We start from the raw sequence: 20375 nt of genomic DNA, 5'->3' as shown, positions 1-20375 counted from the left end.
GAATTCTGGGACATATAGTTTTGTTTTATAATGGCGTAAGCATGACTAAAAGTCTCAGAATTCAAAGAAAAAACCTGGACTAGAGCAACATATCACGCATGGACCTGGGAAACTTGACATGGCTGAATTGGGAACGCATAGGGGCTGGGCCATCACCCACAAAGGCCCCAGCATCCCTCTTGGTTGGCTAAAGTGGGGACTCTATCAGACAGTGAAGTATACTATTAAAAACATTAGGCTGTCCACCTTGGTGCTGCTTATTTACTTGGCAAATCTGGGTGCTCCCAGGAAGGCTAAGAAATTGCGAGAATGCCTTTGCCTAACTACATGACGAGTTTCACTTAGTAGGATTTCTCTGTAAGCGGTATCCCAGTTTAAATATTTATAAAATCTTTTGAATTACTTTTGTTTTTTTTATCATTTTATTGAAATTCATAAACATACATGTCAACATTTTAGGACATGGACACAGGAGATTTAAAATAAAAAATCTGGATAATAAAAATTCCCTATGACTTTTATTGTAAAAAATGCAATTTCAGGCGGGAGACAGCTCAAATAAAGCCATTTTTGGCCTGAAAAATCGGTAGTATCCCGCCTGAATCAGGTCTATTGGCATGTATGCATAAAAAAACAACAAACAGCAACTATCAATTCTGAGATTCAAATGCAGATGGCGTAGTGCCAAAGGCAAGAATAGAAAAGTATGGGTAACTTTAATAGTGAGCTAATTTCCTAAAGAAAAGGGTGGGTGCCAACTTTGGAACAGGGGATCCAAGTTCGAGTTTCAGCATTGGCTCAAGAACCTGTGATTCTGGGCAATTAACCACATCTTACTGAGGCGTAACCCTCCCGCACCCCCCCCCCCCCCCAAAAAAAAGAAAATGCATGTGTCCCTGTGAACCATAAGTGGTGTTTATATAAAGCGCTCTAATACCTTCGGGTTGAGTTTGTGCTGTATAAAACTGTAAATGGAAAAAAAAATGAAATCGTGGAGTAAAATGGTTTCCTTGGCTTCTTCTCCAAGAACAGCATGGCGACTTTGTTGTGTCATCACAATATAAAGTTATCATTCTAGTTCTTTTTAGACTCCTTAACAGCAACACAGACCAGCTTCAGCTCGGTTGCGAGCGCCATATTGGCACCCCCACCTCTTTCTAACAGGCGTGGTGACATCACGGAGACAGACGCCCGACAGCTCTCTTGTGCGCCTGCGCGGCCCGGCCTGGTCTCGGCTGAGCCGTGGCTTGAGCTTCATCAAAAAAAGAGGGCGGCCCAGGATCTCTCGCGAGGACGGACGGTATCACCGCGGCAGGGAAATACCACGAGAACTGGTGCCGCTCACGGTAATTGAAAGCTGCGCTGCTTCCCAGATAGTCTCCTGGGTTCGCAGAAGGAGGGTCGTGCGCATGGTGGCCCAGGAACGTTTATGACTTTTTTTAGGGGGAGTCTTTCCCGCCCGGGCAGCTTGTGTGTGGGGAATCTCCATTTCGGGAGTGGTACGCAGCTTTTTTTTTAGGGCTTGAGTACCGCGCATGGTGCGCGGCCTTGACATGGGTGCAAAGTGGTGGTCTTACTGCTGACTGCGTGGCTATATTTTCCCCTGGAATTTGTTGTTGAAGACTTCGGTACTATGTGAAGTGGTAGTTTTACTACATTTTTTTAACTGTATCTAGGGACTCGGTGTGTTTAGTTAGGTTTCTAGTGTAGGACGTCGTGCCCTCGTCCCAGTATGCTTACTAGCCACACTATCTTCCAGTAACTAAGACCTACTTACTTGCCTTTTGATAGGTCTCTTTAATTATTACGTCCGTTCCTATTTCAAGGGCACTGCCTGATCCACCTGTCCTGTGGCTCACTGCCTGACCCCCTCGCAGCTTGTCTCTGTGGCTACAGCTTTCTTTCCAAGTGAGCAATGTTAACTCTCAGCGTAGTTGATGGACGCCTAAACATTTACTGTAGAGATTTATGTTTCAAACATTAATAGGCGCTGCAATTTTGTGTGGGTAGCCAGGACGTTTGCATCTAGTTCTGTAATTCCAGAAGTTGGAATGTGTGTGCCTTAATGCAGGGTTTTAAATCGACTACTATACATTAGATTTCCCCTACAGACCTCTGTTGTGGAAAGACTGCTTGTGGGGAAAGAGCCAGCCCATCGGTTGATTTTGTCACTCATTTGCTTTCTTTTTTTAACCATAGCTTTCCGTCCCCAGAGCGTAGCTTTTATTAATACTTTTGATTGGTATATTTATATCCTATTTATAGTTCATATTTCGGCAACTATTTTCGTTTTCTTTCAGCTCTGTGTGACGGCATGTGCTGTCTTTTACTTCCTCGTGTGCCACTTCACTATTAAAGTTATTGCCTGCATTCTTCGTGTTGATTATCTCTCCAGCCTGATGTTTTTCTTACACATCCCTTGTCCTATGTCCTCCATGTTGTCCCGTCCCCTCCAGATTGGGGTACTTCTGTGAATATCATTTTCTCTAACCCCCAAAAAATCATTTGTGCCTTCCGTTGCTGCACAGACAGTCCCCCCCCATCCCATTTTACTGAGCTCTTAGAGGAAGAAGGAAACGCGTGATTTGTATGTTTCTGTAACCGAGATCCTCCAGAGGGTTTGTGTTAACTTACCATAGCTGTGTGTAGAGCAGGGGTCTCCAACCTTTTGTGTAGTGAGAGCTATTTCTGGTCCTTGGTTTTTTTCAAGGTATGGAAGATTAGACTATTTGTACTTGCAGCACGCAATGTTTGGTAATATCAGAAAAATTAACAATTAAAACCAGCCCACTAGCCAATGAAATCAGCACACAAATCTGTCAGGCAATCCCTTTGGGGAAGGGCCTGTTTCACCTGTGGTCCATTCCCACCCCACTGTCCTCTCGAGTGCAGTCCTGTCAAATGGCGTCACTCCCACCATGTACATATGTTTTAATAGTCAATAATGTTACACATTTAACAATTGTGGCCATATACAAAGTGCACATTACAAACAGACATAATTTTCTGGCTCATGGCAGTGTTGTCAGAGCATCATAAGTGAGGAAAAGTTTATTTAAAAACAACAGTTTTTACCCAATCATGTCTACTCTGTGATATAACCCACTGTAGATAGATACCATCTTACCTACTTCTCCGATCAAATATAAAGATGGCAGGTGATCCGGTTGTTCAATACAACTTGCACCACCTGCACCAGCACTTGTTGCGCACAATGAAAAGCGCTGTGTCCGGGTGGGAAAGGCAGAGGGCACACAGTTGTATGCTAATGATGTGAGCTCGCTCCTTGCAACTTAATTGGAGTTCTGCCTTAATTAGTCACTACTACTATAGCCATGAGGCACTACAGAGGTGATGTGGTCCACCCATGTTGACAGTTTAATTGCGTTTGGGCACGCTGGTTTTAGCACACAAAGGGCAAGAGAGGACACATGGGGGCCCCCTATAATGTGCTACTGTTGCAGGCCTCTACTATTGTCAACCCAGGGATTGGGTTTATTTCTATGACAAACAAGAGGTACAGTCTTCCTTTTTCACCTCCTATGCAGAGGACTGTTATTCAGAGACTCAATACACACAGCTATCACCAGCCTGAGCTATCAGATGCTGGGATCTTCTGTTAAAACTTTTTTGGTCATGCATGAATGCAACCAACGCAGGTCCGGCTCTAGGACGGTGTGATTTGACACCACACCAGGCACAGGGTGCCCCGTCACTTTGCATGGCACCACTCGTTTGGGAGCGGTTAGGGACTGGTGGGCAGACACCAAAAGCTTATTTCTTTCACATTGCTTCACTGAAGCCTCACGCTCGACTATGATTTCTGATACCAGTGCTTCAAGAGCAGTCGTGCTCCTTCAAGTACACTTAACAAGACTCTCTGGAATGGATATTTACAGATTTCTTGAATTGAATATCAATCACTGCGTGCCTGGTACCATAACTTCAATGCTCTTATCAAGTGGCACATCCTGAAAAAATTGCTTTGAGTTTAAAATGCTTTCTTAAAAATGTGGCATGGGGCATCCGGAGAGCTGTCACAGGACTGAACGAGGTACATTCAACTAGGTGCCATCAACGAGATATGTAACTCTATAAGTGTGCACGATAATACAGTGCACATTAGCATGATGTGTAGTCATTCTGTTTCATGCTCAAAAAAAGAGAAGCTTTAAATTAGCATTATTTGTTTAAGTGAGAAGAAACTACTAGTGTGAGAAAGTAAAATTCTATAAAACACAAAATTAATTTTACTTTAGAATATTACTGTGTTTTCTCTGAGCATGAATTTGTTGGTCATTTCAGATCGTTCCCTTTGATTTTGCCCAGTCTTTGAGTATTGTACAGTCATTTTGGGCATGAATTTGAGAAGAATATTTTGAACTTTGGAAAGATGCAAGTTTTGGGCCTAACTACATACATGTGGGAACTCCTCAAACTCCCCACAAATACCAGTCCCTTAATACTTATTAATGACCGCTACTTACTTGAACCAACGGCGGCAGCATCTCACTGCCAACTAGTGCGATTTCATCACACTGTACCCCAGTCCCAGCTATTCACACTTCACACCAATTCTAGCATTTGACACTGCTCACTAGTGACAGCAACGTATGTGGCCTACCAGTGCCCTCTTCTTACACTTCCCAGTAGTGCCTATCCCCCTATACAGCCTGCTAGTGCCATCAATATACACTTCCAGCCGGGGGCCTGCCCTGGATTCTGTCCACCGCCACTATTTATTGCTACAGTGGTTGTTAGTGCCACCGTACACTGGGAAGTAATACCAACTCTTCACACTGCCCATTTCACCCTGCTTTGCATAGTTGACTCCTGCCTAGGGATTTACATGAAATACAATAAGAATAGACAATGAAATAACAAATATATCTTTGGGAGTTCAGCCTGAAAGCTAATGCAATCAACCCCGGCTTCGATTGGTGCAGCTTAACCCCTGTTGTACTGGCTTCAGATAATGGCGCCTTTCAGCTGCAAACTTCACTTTTCACCATCCTCTTTTTCTCCATTCCTCCCCAGCCCGACTAGGGCACCATAATGCATCATGGGGACTGTTTTTAAAGCTTCTGATTTGAGGTGAGAGTTTGGGAGAACCCTGTGTGGTCTAGTTTTACTAGATGGAGATCCTGCTACATATACTCTCTAAGAGAGCCCCTACACACCTAGTGCACGTACAGCAGGCCTCTTCCAGCTGCAGGAATAGCTGTTCTGTCTGTCCCAGGGCACCCCGGGGACTCTGCCTCCCTTCACAGATCACCGACTGTAGATATGCCTACTTAGACGTGGCAGGCATAGAAGAGTCCTCCACCTGGCTGGCAGACAGCACTAATGATGTGAAGCACTTAATTGGTGTCGCGCTGTGATTATTGCAGCATCCGGAGTCGAATAAGATGGCAGGGTACAACTGAGGTGTTTTCTAGGCAAGCACATGCATAGAAGCCTGAAGTATGCCACGTCTGAATAAAATCATTTATCTAGTAGTATAAAGTTTACTTTTACAGGCTTAAGTGTTGTGGGTCCAGGCCTCAGGATGTGCTCCCACGGCTTACCTGCTGCTTGGATGGTGCAGGTACTGGCAGTTCTATACTCTATTTGCGCGACCTGGAAATCAGCTGCTTTATCCTGCCAGGCCTGCTTCAGCTCCGCACGAGCACCTTTCGCGCTCGTGACTCAACCAATTAACAGCGCGGTGCCAGTGAGGAAAATGCAGGGGGCGCATAGTTGAGGGTGACGCTGATCTCCACGTAGAAGAGGAACGTCATCCTCTTCGGCCCAACCCACCCCAGCTAAGCTAAGCTCAAAGCCAATCTGAGCTGCTGGTTTGGGTGAGGGTGGGCAACGAAACCAGAAAAAAGCCTAAACAGCCCAAACAACACTAAAGGGCTACTAAATTGAGCAGCAAGTGTCACGAGCTACTCACAGGGTCTCGGCGATCGACCGGTAGCTCGCGATCGACCGGTAGCTCGCGATTGACCGGTTGGAGACCCAGGGTGTAGAGTATGTACTCTTACGGCAAGTTAGCCATACAGCAGTGGTTGGAGAATTTGCTTCTTAGGACCTCCACCCAGCCCGAGTAAAGGATGTTGTCTGTTATGACTATGAAGTGTTCTATTGATTTTTTTTTTTTTTTTTTTTGGTGGAAGCACCTGACTATAGGTTTGTGTAAGACTTCACATTTTGTCATACATTTAGTCTTGTAAATACTGTTGGACTTTGTCATACTTGGGATTTGTTTTTGCCTCCTCGCTTTCCTGTCGGGGTGTATAACCGTCTTCATGTTACCTTCTTCATTTTGATCTGCCCCCATATCGTTCGTATTCTTGTTTTTAATTATATTGAAGTTCTGGTTAGAAATGGACTTTGTTAAAAAAAAAAAAATCTTAAATATACATACGGTGGATTTCAGAGAAGTTACTCTCTGATAAACCATTTGTTCCACCACCCTTTGTTACAATGGCTCATGGTATTTAGTCTTCTGCTCTGCCTTCTTGTGGGAGTTTTACTGCTGCTCTTAGTGGTCTTGACTTCTGTTATGCCTCGTCTGCGTGCACCAGTTCCAGTGACCTGTCTGTGTAGCTCCTTAAAAAATTAATAAACATATGTTTTCTTTTAAAGCCTGGCAGCGCTTCTGATTCGCACACTGGTCAACTGATTTTGTATGCAGACTGCCTGCCATCGGCCTTACCTGGAGATCACTATGAAAAGGCTCTACAGTGCTGCTTTATGGACATCTTGACAATGTAGTGCCTCACTATTCTACCTGCTACTGCCATCATTGCCATTACTACTGCTCATTCCACAACATTCAATCGCACCCACCATCACCTTTACTACTACAGAATTCACAATGTTCTTTTGTGTATCAACATTTTGTATTGAACAGTGGTTTGTATGTTATAGAGAGTGTGATGTGTAGAATTGCCTGAGTGGCAACTGTAGTAAAGAAAGCATCTTACTGCACCAACTTAACAGGAAGGGAATCTCAGGAATGGCAATCACTTGGTTTAAGTCTTTCCTCTCCAACCGCTCCTTCCAGGTATTTGAGGGTGACTACACCTCCCCTAGCAAGCCCTTGAGCTGTACCGCCCCGCAGGGCTCCTCCCTAAGCACCACGCTATTCAACATATACATGAGCCCCCTAGCTGAGATCGTCTGCCCTTTCTGAGTAAAAATCGTCACCTATGCGGATGATACTCTGCTAGTGGTGGCTCTCAATTCCCCCGCAAACCGCACCCCACGGGCTGAAGAACTGCCTGGAAGCAGTCACCAAATGGATGACATCCTCCTGCCTTAAATTAAATGGGGATAAAACTGAGCTCATGCTCCTCTGCAACTCCATCAACAGCACCATTGACCCACTCTGGCCCCCCTGCCTGGGACCAGCTCCCGCACCTAAAGACTCAATCAAAAGCCTGGGCATCTGGCTAGATAAGTCCCTTGACTTCAACCACCAAGCAACTAAGCTTTCAGCCACCTGCTTTGGCTTGCTAAGACTTCTGCGTAAAATCCATCCCTTGCTACCTTTTCACGCTAGACAGATAATGGTCCAGGGTCTGATCTTGTCTCGTCTAGACTTTGGGAATGCTCTGTATCTAGGGGCACCCCAAGCTACTCTAAACAAGCTGTAGATTATTCAGAACTGTTCATCCAGAACACTCCTCCAAATTCCCCGCCGAGTCCCAGTCAAACCCAGACTAAAGGACCTCCACTGGCTCCCAGTGAGAGCTAGGATCGAATTTAAGGCAATGTGCATTGCACACTGATCCTTCTAGAAAACGGGCGCTATCTTCAATCAACCCCTGATTACTGCCTACCAACCAGACAGCTTAGATCTGGGTCCTTCTTGACCGTAATACACAGGTTCAAGAGAGCTAGGTGTGGAGGCCGCTCATTCTCCTACAATCTCGCCAAGCTCTTGAACTCCCTCCCTCTTTTACTCAGATCGGAGCCCAAACTAATCACCTTCCGTAAACTCATAAAAACCCTACTTTTTAATAAGCCAGAATAGCTCTCTACTGTTTTGCAATAAGCGTGACTTCTACAGCGCTAGGACGCCTAAGGGTAACTATCGCGCTATATAAATGGTCTTTTCATTTCATTAGGAAATTTCTGACAGGAAGCTTGGAACCTTGTGCCAACAATATGGCAGGGGCCCGATTCTCCTTAATCAGAGCAGTACCTCGGCTACCCATTCCTTTTAAAGCATTGGTGGTGTGCAGTGTGATGCCAAGAAGACTGGACTACCATAATGTCCTATTTCTTGGAGCTCTGGATTACCTAATCAAGTGGCTTCAGAGAGTTCAAGTAGCAGCCAAATTGGCCAGGCCAAGAAGATCCTTGCTATTCCTGTCTGTAAGATTTACACTGGCTACCACTAATACAAAGAAAGTTTAAGTCTCTTTGCATTGCTTTTAAATCTCTTCATGGCTTTGGTCTGGTCCCCGGCAGAAGAGACTATAATGGCATGCATTGGAGTAGGTTTAGAAAACCCAGACAAGGGGAACGAGCCTTTATGATCGAAGCAGCTCTGTTATGGAATCCACTTCCAGGTGACCTGAGATTCTCAGTTGCTCTAGTACGCTGTAACATGGCTTTTCCCTAAACATTAGCGCTACTCCCTTAGCTTCTTTAACTCAGTATTATATTGTTGAGTACTGTCGCACTGTTTGGAGCTTCTTTCTTTTTCCTACCAGTAATTGAAATAACTCCAGGATACCTGTTAGGTGGCAGTTGCGCCTTACAAGTGAGATGAATAAATTGGCAGCGAAGGTTCTTGCATAGTGCTACTACATATGCCTGTTTGTATGTATTACCTCATTAAAGCCAGGCCTATTGCTTTTCCAAGTGTTGGGGGTTTATTTTTTAATATAGCCACTTTCATGGTTCCTTTCCTTCCTATACCCCACTTTTTCCCGTCCCCAATTCCCATAGGATTCTTTGCAACCAGGTAGCCAATTCCCTCTGGTGTCCCAGTCTACTTCTCCTCTGATCTTCTCATATTTCTGCCCTAGGCACTCACTATGGCTTGTACCTGACTAGAGCTATGATGTAGCAGTGGCATAGTGTGGTCTGATGAGGTGGCGTTGTGTGATGTTTTGGCATTGTGTAAATTGATTGGGTATGTTCTCCAACATATTTATGGCATGGTGTATTGTTGCAGGAGAGGGTTATTGTGTGCTCTACAGAATCTGAAGTGATGTAATCTTACCAGACCCATACGAGTGCTGGGTTAGAGTAAGTGCATGTAAGACCAATAGGTCTTGTCTGAGAGAGCCATTTTCTTTGTCAATGCTTTTTAAAGCTATGCTGTGCAGGAGCGCAGCTAAAAGGTAAAAAAAAGGCAAATGCAGCTAAAGAAAATCGACAATGATAGTAACTTGTAGAGGAGACCTACTTGCTTTGCAAGTGCTTGTTTAGGACAGTCACATGATGGTAACTTCTGGGTGTTCATGACCTCCCACCAAATTCTGCATGGGTGTTTAGATCACAATATGCTGTAAGCTAGGACTCTCTGCAGTACACAACTTGTGCCAAGCTGGGACCAGCTGCAGCGCCGGCGCCGACATTCTGCAGTCGGCAATATTTGGTTCAATCAGACATTTGTGATTGCTTGACAAGCGCGCTTCAGGATTTTGCAAAACCTTCAAAGAACGAATGCCCCCTCTACAACATAATGTGCCTCATTAAACAAATGCCAACCTAAGCTGAACCCTTACCCACCATTAAAGTGCCATGAAGTGCGATGGGTTGAAACTGTACAAACCAACTAAATACATATAAAACAGTGGCTGTTGAATATTTCAGGTGGTTCCATTCCAGAGTCAACCCCCCCCCCCCCCTCAAACTTGCTTCTGGTCACTATACTTAAATGTATTGGACTGTGGCAGTTGAAAGGAACAGTGAGCAGCCAATAATTTCATTACTGCAGTAGTGATGTGGCCAGAACCTTAACTTTATTGGGGTTTTGTGGTGCCAGGGCAGGCGACGCCCCTTCTGTTGTAACTGTGTTTATGCACTCTTCAATGGCGCTGTTTAAGCAGCAGGAATTCAAAAGCTTGTGGGTATGATGCTCAGTTTGCAAGATAACTCTGCATACACTGCCTGGACAATGTTAGGGTGCATGATGCCCATGAAATAATCTAGGAGTCCATCATTTCATGCAATTGCTCTGGAAGTACATTTGAATTATTTTCCTATTTAGCAAAAGTTTGCAGAAAGTTTCCTGGTTTTCATTAGAAAATAGATTAAGTGACAAGTTGCCTTTTAAAAACTTGGACAAATGACGAGATTCCTTCTAACAAAGTATACAAATTTGCCGACATAGTAAGTGCACTGATGTATGTTCTGCAATCTTGGTGGTCTTCAGCCTCTACGTGAAGCCACACGTTGCTATAACCTCATAAGCTTCTGACCAGTTCCACAGCATCAGGATCATGCTGACATTGGTGAGAAAAGGCTCCCACAAAGTAGGTTATCTGCCACACTGATTTTATTTTCATTTGTTGAAACAGTGCCCCTTGATGCAGCAGGGACTCGGCATTGACCTATCCTCCCTGAATTAAATTGCTTCTTCTTAATGGGAATCTTAACGAACATACTTTGTTCCTTAATCTCAAGGATTTCAACTGTTTATCCTGGTTATAGTTTTTCATATTGGTCTATGGAAGTGCCCTTTACTGTAAGAATCTGCTTGATAGGCTACAGATCCAGACGGAAGAATCCAACTCTAGCATGAACTAATAAGACTGGACCCAGTCTCTATTCATGCTGCTAAACTTTAATGGCTCATTGGTCATTGCCGTCATATACGCAATGTTCCCTATTACCAAAGAAAATAAGTAATACTTTCCACAGTGCAGCATGAATTATCATTGAATATCAGCCTCACTGTTATGAAAATACGTAACATTTTAGTTTTGAATATATGCTTTTCAATTTTGGAAACCTACCTAATTCAACAAAACAAAAGCTCTTTATTTACTAGGTTGGTTTACACATAAGGTAGCTTCTCGCAGGTAGCTGGAAAGCTATCAGTAACTCCTGACTTACTCATTGACGATGCCTGCTGTTGTCTGATAATATGTTAAGTAATTATGAGAATGAGTAACCACTGTTTCACATGATATTTTGATTCAAATCTTTAATCGCTCTTAGTTCAGCCTTCAAACACCTTGTGACAGAGAGCTCTATTTATACCAATGCTGTGACTGCTTCTCAAACTGTTGATAAAATATAACCGCGCCTGAGAGGAAATCCATAAATATCATGATGTGGGAGATGCCGATTTTTTCTTTCTTTCAACTCTTGCACCTTACATAAAAGTGACTGCTAAGAATTGCAGGTGTGGATGACATAAGTACTTTACTCTTGTAGGTCCGTAAGCAATTATTTGGAGTGAAACCTGATCTTGCATTCACTGGACAAAAGAGATGGGCTTGCTCTCTCAGTTGACAGAGCACTCAGTTAAGGGCTCAGTTGACAGAGTGCTGTCCAGTGAGCCCTTAACCTATAACTCAATAAAATCCAGGGACCACTAAACAGTGAGGCTTATCTATTTGCATAAATTTATATTCAAAGCTCATTTTACAAATTTTATATGTGCCCCCGCAAAAGCACCATGCCTGCATTGATAAGTAGACAAACTTGATATATGCAGACAATAGTCTTTTCTGGGTTGGTGAGCCTTCCTTTTTTACTATAGGATGGATTTCATAACCAGGCTGAACCACCCAGCATTGCCCCCCACTTAAGCAGATAAAAACACTGCACCACCTGATCAGTTGTACCAAGTGCCTGCGACAGAAAGGGATCAAACCGTGGTCAATAGTAGTCCCCTTGCAAGGGCAAAGAATAGTAGAACATTTGTTATTGTCAATTGGATTTTCCTGCATGCGTGCCTTCCAAATGTAAGCCAGTGTGTAAGAAATGATACTTCTTGAAAAATACCCTCTAAATCGTATGTGTATGGTACGGGTGCCGCCCACAAAGTTAGAGATGTACAAATAATTACTGCTCTTAAATTCCATATTTTATACCCAATTTAGAAATACATACATTCCCTTGAGAACCACGTTTCACGATATGAATTTGTCTGTACTCCGTAAACTGAAAAACTATTGTACGGTACAGCTCAGTTGTTTGCTCTGGGTAACTTGTGTTCTTGGAGAACCTACAAACCCTACATGAATGAATGAATGACTACGCATTTGTATAGCGCATGGCTACCCGTGAGCATCCCAGCGCTTCAGATAAACCCAGTCAGTCCTCATCGGTTTATGAAAACAAATATGTTTTCAGCAGCTTTCTAAACTTCAGATGATTCGCTTCCAGCCGCAAGGAGTCGGGAAGCTGGTCCCAGAATTTTGCTGTTTGTAGGGAAAATTGTCTGCCACCTGAGCGGGTTCTTTTAATCTTGGGTACCATCAGAAGATTTCTACTGCTGGACCTTGGGGTCTTCTGAGTCTGGTAGGGTTGGAGCAGGGGTTGTAATATGATAGGTCCAGATGTTGTCATCGCTTTGTGTGCAATCGTCATTGCCTTGAACCAGATCCTTTGTTGTACCGGTAGCCAGTGCAATTGACGTACTGCCGCTTTAGCAGAGCTCCTGCGGGGTAGGTCCAGAAGCAGCCTAGCCGCACAGTTTTGGACCCTTTGCAGGATCTTAATCGTTCCTTGTGGAGCCCCCAGGTAGACTGCACTTGCGTAATCTAGCCGGAATAAGATTAAAGCCTGCACCCGAATGCGCCTACTAGAAGGGTCTAACAGACATAATGGTATATCGCTTTTGTAAATTGGCCATCATAAGAAAAAGAAAGATAAAAACATTGCCACAAATTGCTGTTTCTTCCTACTTGTTTTCAATATTTCTTTATTTCAACAGTTCGATTATTTGGGGGAACCTCGAGACCCTTTTCTGAAAAGTAGGCAAAATTCCACATTCAACAATGTATACCTTTCCTGGATCACCCTTAGGTTTCACACTGGTTTCCAGTACAAACAAAGTAGGTTGAGAGCATAAAAAAATCAGAACAATGGGCTACCTCTTTGAAAAATGTTAAAACGGAGGTTAAAAAAATAGTTTATTTTGTTTTAGGTCTTCATGTTCTTGTGAGCTGGGATTGTGGTAATTTTAGCACAGCAAATCTTTTGTTGATTTAATTTTTTGTAGAACAAATCACACACTTTTATCCAGTTCACTTTTCCACACCAAACTCCAAATGTTGCTATATTTTGCCTATTTTCTGAATCCCCTCCAGGAGAATTCACAAACCCTGGCTACTTTTAAAATCCCCAGCATGGTGGGGTGGAAGAAAGGAATTCTTATATGTATGGACACTATGTGGAAAAAAGTTATGGTGAGCTTGTTACCTCCAGTGCCTAGAAACAACATACTCTCCCTTCACCCCAGGTGTCCAGAGAGCACACATCAACCAACTTTCCACAGACCCCATGGAGAGCTGGTACCTACGGGCCAACCTGCTTCCTGTTTAAACCCCCCCGCCTTTGTGAGGTAAAAAATTTTTCTTATGATTTGCACCAGCATGCAAAATCACGAGTCATGACGTATGAAGAACATGAGCTAACACTCTTACAGTGAGTATTCTGTTAATAAAAAACAGTTCCAAGATTGCTGCTATTGCAAATGCTTGGATCATGATGCATACGTGCAGTGTGAAATATGACAGGCAATGTTATATGTCTGTTCTAAAGTAGTGGATGATCATTTTATAGAAGTAAATTGAAATGGAACACAGCAATAAATAAATGCGCGTCAGTGCAAAAACGTTAAATGAGCGACCAGGTACCACGTTGCAGCTGCTGGGCCATGATAAAATAACATTTAAAATGTGATGCTGGGCTTGGGAGCAGGAAGGGAAGCATCTGGGATCTGGCATGTGGAGAAAAAAATGCATGGGAGAGCATAGGAACAGCTGAATGGGAGAAAGAAAATACATGCTCTCCAATAGTGTTCAATGCAAAAGAAATAAGCATTTGCAATGCAATAGGACTCGCAGTTATGAAAGACCTACCTGTTTCATTCCAAACGGAAGTGCGGATGGGGGCAAGAAGGCACGGACAGCGGAGTGCAGGCGGGGGTGAGAAAAATAGTGCTCTAAATAACACGTACCGTACAATGTAACACTCTAAGTAAAGGGGCCAATAGCCATGGGAGGGTACAAAATGATGACATGGCCATAATAAGGCGGGACTAACAAGCCTCATAATCAATCGGCAGCCAGAATTTATGAAGGACCAAGACAGAAGCCAAATAAAAATATGAGCGGAGAGTGAGGGCAGCTTGTCTCCCATATCTCTACTACTGCATGCCCCGCAAAGCGAGTAACGCATGCCCGCTGCCGCTAAAGCTCGACCTAAAAACTTTAGCAGTGGATGTATGTTCTTTAAAAAAACAGACCACAATTCTCTGGGATGGGATAGTTACAAGAATAGGTATTAAAGCCATATAATCGAGAGTAAACAACTGAGATAGACAACAGTACCATCCAATCATGACCAAGATGCTTACCTAAATCCCACTCTAAGCATATGTTACTTGCTGGAAATATATAGAACACAGTAAGCTGAAAACTGTAACAGAGACCGTAAAATTAGAAAACGGCTACATCAGTTCTGAGCAAGTCAGGGGAGCACCCTGAAAATCTAGACAATGGTAGCATTCGTTTGCGAAATGCGTTAGATATTTTTGTGTTTTTGTTCTTGGATCCAATATATGACATACTTTGCTCACTGTACCATTATAGAGGTGGAGCAACCATATTCAAATTAGCCCTGGTCATGGAATAGGTCTACCCTAACGCATGTCTACACTCACCCCTGAGTGGTACAACAGCAGTTATTACTATCTGCATCATCTTTGGGATTTTTACCAGATTATTTTCCAGCATACTCCCTCTTATTAGCAAGAAAAAGCTAGGCTTCTTTTTAGGTCTAACCTAGAGCAGCGCATGTGTTGCTTGCTCGACTTTAGTATGGGAGATTTCAAATTGCTACCCTGGCATAAAGCTTGCGTGCTTGTGCGCGTGAACGCGCGCAGCCACCATCTGCCTTTCTTATCTCATTGTTTTACAGTTACGAGCCGTCATGGCTCATTAACTGCTTTCGCGCGCACACAACTCCCTCCGCCTTCCTTGCTCACTTTCACTAAAAGAAGTGTGGACACAAAACGGCGCAAGATTTTCATTGGAACATCTGGTAATAACATGCCAGCGAGCCTGCTATCAGAAGTTTGTCATACTGCAGCATTGCACAGAACAGGTGTTATTACCACCCAGATCACTGGTTCTAATCGCATCGACTGCAAAGCATGAATGGCTAGGCCAGTCCAGGCAGGGATTTAACCTCTGACCGATGACTTACACCCACATCTCTAAAATGTCGTCCCCCCCCCCCCAAAGAAAATACACTTGCAAAAAAGTCAACATAAAGGGTTTTGGTTTTTTTCCAGCAAACCAATGTCGAAAGGACGTATCATTCTTTTTGCCGAAATGAAGTGAGAAAGTCAGTTTGCACAAATCTCACACAAACACGATTTTATTAATGTTGTGTTTTAAAACATTCCACGACTGTCTTTACATTTGTGGAGGTGTGTGCAAAGCTGTAAAGATTAAAACTTTGCTAGTTTTAACTTTTACACTTTGCAGTATTTCTACACTTCACAGCACTTGTAGAGTTGTAAAGAAAAGAAAGTAAAACCTTGTGCAAAAAGAAGGCTTGGAGGAGAAAAACTGTGGGAAAAAACACACTTTTGTGCTCAAATTCTTCCCTTGGTTGCAGTTTGAAACTTTGTAAACGTTGAAAACTGTGTGGTGTACAATTTAGAAACTTCACACAAAATTGCAGGCACACTAACATTTTTCTCCCCTAAAATCTTTGACATTTTTCCTCTTTCGACATCACCTTCGGGAATATTAGAAAAATAAATCTTCAATAAGCAGCAGAAAATGAAAGGAATCGAGCATTGGCAATGGCAATAGGTCTGGCCTTAAACTAATTTTGTATGGTAATGTGACGCATTAAAAGTAAACAGCAGAAGAATAGATATGTGTTTATGTGGAAGTGAAGAATTGTAGAATAAGATTGATGTAGGTTAAAAGGTTAGATCACAGTTGCACTGTCAAGCCAAACCTAAACAAGCATTGGCATAGCCAATAGGTCTCGCCTTTGGGACCTTTATAAGTGTTTAGCCATGCAACAGTTGGTTGTTGCACCAAGGATATTGTGCTGCATAACTAAATACTTATAAGGTCCCAAAAGCGAGGCCTATTGGCTATGCCAATGCTTGTTTTTTCCCCTAGCGGAGTGGATACTGAAAACCTTTTTCACTCTGTAAACTTCTTAGCTGAAATGCACAGCTACAACTGGATAGAGACCTACTTATTGGTTAACTCACAGGTTACAGGGGTCAGTCAGGCCGTACAATTATTTTGCTTCATTGGTTTTTATTGACTTGCAAGAATACGTAGTACACATGGAAACTAGAATGCCAGTCCTGGAAGTAGTTCTGCTGGGACACAGGTTGCGGTGCTCAATTTTATCTCCTCTGCTTTTTAATAACTATATGTGCCGCTTTGAATTTTTTTTTTACATACGATGGGACAAAATTCTAGACGTCTGCAAATGACACTCCACTGATCTTTGGGCTTGCAAAGGAGTCGCCAGACACTTTGCCCTAGCTTATAGACTACTTCTGGTTCTCTGGTGGATGTCACAGAATCTTTGTTTAAAAGAAAGATCAAACTTTTGATGGTTAGATAGAGCAGCTACATGTCCTTACTGTTCTAACTTACAATCACAGGCCCTTATACTTCCCCTTCTATCTGAATCTAGAAATTCATCTGGACTCCAGACTCTACTTTGGCGCTCTTGTTTCTAAAGCCTCAAGCCCCTACCTCTATCATTTAAAACATTTTTGCCCGCTATCCTCCCATTTCTGAACACCAGTTTTCATATGCCTGTCACCAACGCACTGTTAAATCCGTTCGTGACTATGGGACGCTCACGCAACTGATTAATTTCGGGAGGAAGGAACTGACCTGTGGCGATTCTCTCCACTTTGCCTCGTGGGTCCCTGGTGTTGCTGCCAATGCTCGCCGCACCCGCTCCGTGGCTCGTGCAGGGGGCTGTGTTTGAACTTTCGCCTGTGGACTTTGCCAGATAGGGGGAGCCAGCAGCAGCTGGGGCGGTGCGCGGCAGGGACTCTCTTGACCAGGAGTCCCTACACGGCCTCGACCATCTCGGCTGCGCCCACCGGTAGCCACGCCCCCGCCTGACCAAGTGATAAACTCCGGTGCTCCCTGTGTGACTGTGGGACGCTCACGCAACTGATTAATTTCGGGAGGAAGGAACTGACCTGCGAGGATTCTCTCCACTTTGCCTCGTGGGTCCCTGGTGTTGCTGCCAATGCTCGCCGCACCCGCTCCGTGGCTCGTGCAGGGGGCTGTGTTTGAACTTTCGCCTGTGGACTTTGCCAGATAGGGGGAGCCAGCAGCAGCTGCAGGGGCAGTGCGCGGCAGGGACTCTCTTGAGTAGTACTGGACCCTGAGGGCCGGCCGCAACACCAGTCTTAGCACAACCAAATGCAGCCAAACCACACACTGCCCCGGCTAAGAAACCTACCAGGGTTGAGAAACCAGGCAGGAAGGGACCTGCCAAACCCAAGGGAACCCCGACTGAGCATGGTACTGGATCTGTTGATGCCCCTCCATTAAGAACGTGCACTAACCACCCAAAATCTCCTCAGCCAGAAGTATTGCCCCGCAAAGCGGCACTAGTAGCTCCACCCATGAACTTACCCCTGAGTGCCACCCGTATGTCGCCATACTCACCTGTGTACCCTCCTTGAAGGAAGGCCAATACGAATCCCACCAGGCTCTCAAAAACAAAACCATACATTGGTTAAAAGCTAATAGACCTCTCCCTAGGGGATTAGATGGGTTGATCCTAGGAGTTAAAAGGGTGGGTTGGGTATGGTACTAAGCACTTAGTTGGAGATTGTGTGGTGGTAAACTTTAAAGATTGTAGGATTGCCCAAACAATCTGTAACCAGAAGCTTGGTACTGGAAGTGCAGGCGTAGGTGTAGTAGATTTAACCTATTTTTATCCAAGGCCTGCAGTAAGCTTTAATGGTATACATCATGTAGGTGGGGGATGAAGCTATATCCCTGCCTATCCTGAGAACCCTGCCATTCCACTTCTTTACCAACCGGCAGCCTGGTTTGGGCCATGTGGGAGGCCTCCTGGTTATTGAACCGATATCTGCCAAAAGGCGGCTTTTGGGTTGCCGAGCCTTAGTAACGCCCCTGTTCTTAATGAACTGGGTAGACACAATAGCAATCTCCCTTTGCAGACAAATGAAGCCTCTAATCAAGCTCAGGCTATCAACCTGGTTATAGGAACCCAAAGTGGGGATGGTGGTCTGGGGACTTTAGATCCGATGGGGGGGTCATTAGGCCACGAGTCCCGCAGTGGGCCGGCTGTGGCGGATCCAGAATTTAGGATTTTCAGCTGGAACATTGCGGGTATCTCGAGGAAGCTGGGCTTACTGGATTGGAACGTCCTTGTGGAGGGCTACTCTATTTGTATTTTCTAAGAAACTTGGAGTAGGGAGCCCTGTCTCAAGGTAGGCTACTCAACTTATTTTGTCCCCGCTGTATCCCCTGTATCGGGAAGGGGACTTATTTGGGTTGCGATCTCACTTGACTGCCAGGTGGTCCAGAACTCTTCTAATTCACCCAATCTCCTTAATATTACGATAAAGGGTGCACGGGGTGGCTTGCTCCTGGACATTTTTAATATCTATGCTAGAGGGATGAAGGGAGGTACACAGTCTCCCACAATTTCCCTATTAGAAGGCTTGCTAAGACAGCGCCCCGACAAATCCCGCACCCTGGTGGCGGGAGACTTGAACTGTACGTTCGAGCCCTTGGGCCTGGACGATACCCTGGGAACCAACGAGGAGGACTCCGGGAGCTGGAGTTCTGGACTTTTTTGGTTCCGTCCAGAGGTGTCAGGGTACAACACCCAAAGACCCCGGAGTTCCACCTGCCTTGGTGCACAAATGAACAGAAACACGGGCTTCTCGATGGTGGCGTCAAAGACGAAAGGTTTATTACTGCAGGGACACAGAAGTCACAGAATCTACACACGGGCAGAATTCAGGAGACTGTTCAATTTGTACAAAGTGGGTTGCTCCTTATATACTAAAAATTGTGCTCTAGGCAAATATTTCACATGTCGGTACATTCCCAAACCTTTTGTGTCTCTAAACAATAAATATTTGGCGTTACACAGGAACTGTCGATAATATCTGATACCAAACATCACGAAGAGGGGTTCCCACCAGTCCATCACAATCCCTTGTCAATATTGTATTCAAGAGCCGGACCGCCTCATCGTAAAGTTCGTTACCTCCCCCTAATAAAGGCCCAGAAGGAAAGGAGTAGAGCCAGGTGCAGGAGATAGAAAAGCGGGATAAGAGATGTTTGTGGGTTGTAAATGGGCAAGGCTACCGGCTTCGGCCGCCTAATCATGATCAGGTACAATGGACACGAAGACCAGTTTGGCAGGACTGGCCTCGGGCAGAGGAGGCAGCCTTTGTCGAGTCATGCAGCTACAGCGTGATCTGGTTTAAGGTGCACGTGTCACGTAAGAGGTGAATCTCCGGCTAAGGCTACGTGTCCTTAATCAAAGTGGAGTGAATGAAGTGATCAGAGGCTATTGCATATGTGAGGGCAAGGAAACACAAAATGGCGGCCACGATCTAAGATGGATGCCGTGTGTATATCAGAAATGTGTCAGTGGAAGGAGTGCTCTTGCTCGTAGCGTAGCGAAAACACTAGGATATACTAAATGGATCATTTGCGGTTCACTGATACCATTTTTATGTATTTCCGACAAACTTAAAAACACGGGTTCAAGTCGTCACGGAACCGTCACGGAACCTCAGACCCTCCTTTTGCCCTTACATAGGCAATTACTCAATCTATGTCTGAATCTAGTTCTATGCTCATCAGGTCAGTGACATGCTGTTGTATCATCATCCTTTCTCGTGTCTTTTCTCCAAACGCAGGTGGTTTTCTGAGACAAGTTGCAGCACAAAGACTACACAGAGCAGGACCACACTGGATAATCAGACAACATGAGAATAGGAATACTAAGATGACACCAATGACCATTAGAACCTTCCATCCCCACGCTGAAATCAGAGTCCAAACCCACTCCATGAAGGACCAGTTTCCCTTGTCTACATGTATGGAGTCCGAAATCTTGTGCAACTTAGAGATCGCCTCGTAAACTGTTGGAGCATTATTAGGAATAAAGACACAGCAGCTCGATTG

The 20375-nt window shown here is 44.4% G+C and overlaps 1 protein-coding gene across 2 annotated transcripts in view; it reads left to right on the top strand.

Annotated features, from left to right (window-relative positions):
• Positions 1–1214: 1214 nt before the first annotated feature.
• The window catches only part of BANP (BTG3 associated nuclear protein), a 990655-nt gene continuing 971494 nt past the window's right edge, over positions 1215–20375 (top strand). For both annotated transcript variants that reach the window (XM_086945823.1, XM_086945822.1), the window contains exon 1: positions 1215–1346. The gene's annotated coding sequence lies outside the window, so the exon portion shown is untranslated. The remainder of the gene's footprint in view (positions 1347–20375) is intronic.

The sequence above is a fragment of the Lissotriton vulgaris genome, chromosome 12, assembly GCF_964263255.1.
Source record: "Lissotriton vulgaris chromosome 12, aLisVul1.2, whole genome shotgun sequence".
Taxonomy (NCBI): domain Eukaryota; kingdom Metazoa; phylum Chordata; class Amphibia; order Caudata; family Salamandridae; genus Lissotriton; species Lissotriton vulgaris.
This window is presented reverse-complemented; position numbering and strand designations above follow the sequence as displayed.